The sequence below is a fragment of the Myotis davidii genome, unplaced genomic scaffold, assembly GCF_000327345.1.
Source record: "Myotis davidii unplaced genomic scaffold, ASM32734v1 scaffold713, whole genome shotgun sequence".
NCBI lineage: Eukaryota > Metazoa > Chordata > Mammalia > Chiroptera > Vespertilionidae > Myotis > Myotis davidii.
This window is the reverse complement of record NW_006285038.1, coordinates 614,738-617,086: the sequence shown is the minus strand read 5'-3', so window position 1 is coordinate 617,086 and position 2,349 is coordinate 614,738. Positions and strand designations below refer to the sequence as shown.

The following is a 2,349-nucleotide window of genomic DNA, read 5'->3' as shown; positions in this document are numbered from 1 at the left end:
TTCAGTCATTGTCATTCTCCTGGTCTTTTCTTTTTCCTTCTTTTATTTGATGTCATTTATAAACTTTTCATTTGAATTTTTCTCCTTTGGGTGCCTGCTGATTTATGTTCACTTTGTATAATTTTATATATATATATTTTCTATCCTGTGTTAAATTAACTTTTGTTTCAATATAACCTATCTTATGTCCATTTATAGATGTAATCTTCTTCTGTTTCAAGGAGATTTTTAATCTCCCTAGTTGCTAGTTTGAGTATATTTAATTTAGTTTGGGGACTTGTATTATAATTTTATTAAACTCCATGGTTGTTTTCTGGTAAGTTATTTTACCATCAGGAATGTGTTGATTCCCATTTCTGATTTCTCACAGTAGTTTTGCATAGGTATGGTTTTGATAATAGAATAGAAAAGTGACCTCTGTAGCCTTAGTGTCTGAGGAGCTGAGGTCACTGAGAAATCAAGAAAGATGAAAACTGAAAATTGACTACTGATGTGGCAGAATGGGTATTTTTTTTTCAGAATGGGTATTCTTGACAAAGCATGATGAAATGGCTTTTTGAGTGGTTCTAAAAAAGCAACTGTCAAAGGACAATAGCTGGAAGGAAATGTGGGACCAAAGGAGATTTTGATTGTTTATTTTTAAACTAGTGGCCCGGTGCACGGATTTGTGCACATTAAAAGGAAATTAATTAGAAGAAATACTGTAATATCACTATTTGCTCTTTCTTTATAATAGGGGTGTCAGAGATGAAAGAAAATCGGTAAAATGTATATGAAAATAATATATAAATCGATTAATAAATGAACTATAACAACAAAGACATGATATAAAAACAACAGAAACATGACATAAAAACAACAAAATCATGATATAAAAACATTGATAAAAACAATACCTGATAAATGGATTAAACTTATCCTAATATCTCCCTGTATACCACATTAAGAGAAAAAGCATGTTCAGAGTGTTTGACTAATTTCCCTTGTAATGAAGTATTTACAACTTCAACTTTAATGTCACATGCTCTTCGAACTCGAGAGAAAGCAACATATAACTGATCATGTCTGAAAATGGGTTCAGGTAGGAATATTCCTACTCTGTCTAGCATTTATCCTTGTGATTTATTAATAGTCATCGCAAATGCTGGCATCACAGGAAACTGTCTTCAAATTAATTTAAATGGAAGGCCAGTGTCAGATGGGGACAAATATCATGCATGCAGGGACCATGGCCAACCACCTGGTGCATGAAAATTCGTGCTCAGATGGGGACAAATATCATGCATGCAGGGACCGGACCATGGCCACACCACCTGGTGCATGAAAATTTGTGCCCCCGGGGGCGGGGAGTCCCTCAGCCCAGCCTGCGCCCTCTCCAGTCTGGGACCCCTCGAGGGATGTCCACCTGCCAGCTTAGGCCCGCTCCCCGGCAGAGAGGGCCTTAGCCACAGTCAGACATCCTTAGTGCTGCAGAGGAGGCTCCTTAGTGTTGCCAAGGAGGCAGGAGATGCTTCTGCTGCTACACTCACAGCCATCAGCCCGGCTTGTGGCTGAGCAGAGCTCCCCTGTGGAAGTGCACTGACTACCAGGAGACAGCTCCTGTGTTTAGTGTCTGCCCCCTGGTGGTCAGTGTGTGTCAAAGCGACTGGCTGTTCCTGGTTGTTCTGCCATTAGGGTCAATTTGCATATTACCCTTTTATTATATAGAATGGGAGATATTCAGTAAGTTGTCATGCTAATGTGAATTATCTAGTACAGTGATACTCAAAGTACTGGACCATCACCCAAGCCTGAAAAAGCCACCAAGAGATAATGAGTTTGTGCCAGGATGTATATAAATGTACCACTTCTTTCACTGATAAAGCCTCACTATGGAAAAAAAAAATGTCAAGGGAAATAAACATTATGATGTATGATATAGTTGATTTATATTCTGGCGGAAAAAAAAGTTCTATTTTTTAGCAGATTATGAGGAAACAGTTGGTGGGTTTTACTTTTATTAGCACCAAAGCAGTAGAAGGGAGAAAATTGTTGAAGGGATACTATAGAGAGAAGTGACAGGTAGAGAAAATGGTAACAGCTTCCTAATCTTGCTAGCCCTGAGGAACTGCACTTTTTGTTAGATTGATCAAACTCTGCCCACACCCAGGCTCAGTGTGCCATTTGTTGCCTGTCAGGATTCTGACTGATGCATTATCAAACCTTTATTAATGCCTTCTGGGTGTCAAACTCTTCTGCAGACGATAGATAGATAGATAGATAGATAGATAGATAGATAGATAGATAATTGTAAATAAGTTTTGGTTGAAAGAAAGGGCATATGTCAAATTCCTTTTAAAAAACCTACAT

The 2,349-nt window shown here is 38.1% G+C and overlaps 1 protein-coding gene across 1 annotated transcript in view; it reads left to right on the top strand.

Annotated features, from left to right (window-relative positions):
* The window catches only part of LOC102765647 (CUB and sushi domain-containing protein 3), a gene marked incomplete at its 5' end in the record, with an annotated part of 698,415 nt that overhangs the window by 301,044 nt on the left and 395,022 nt on the right, over positions 1 to 2,349 (top strand). The window lies entirely within an intron of this gene.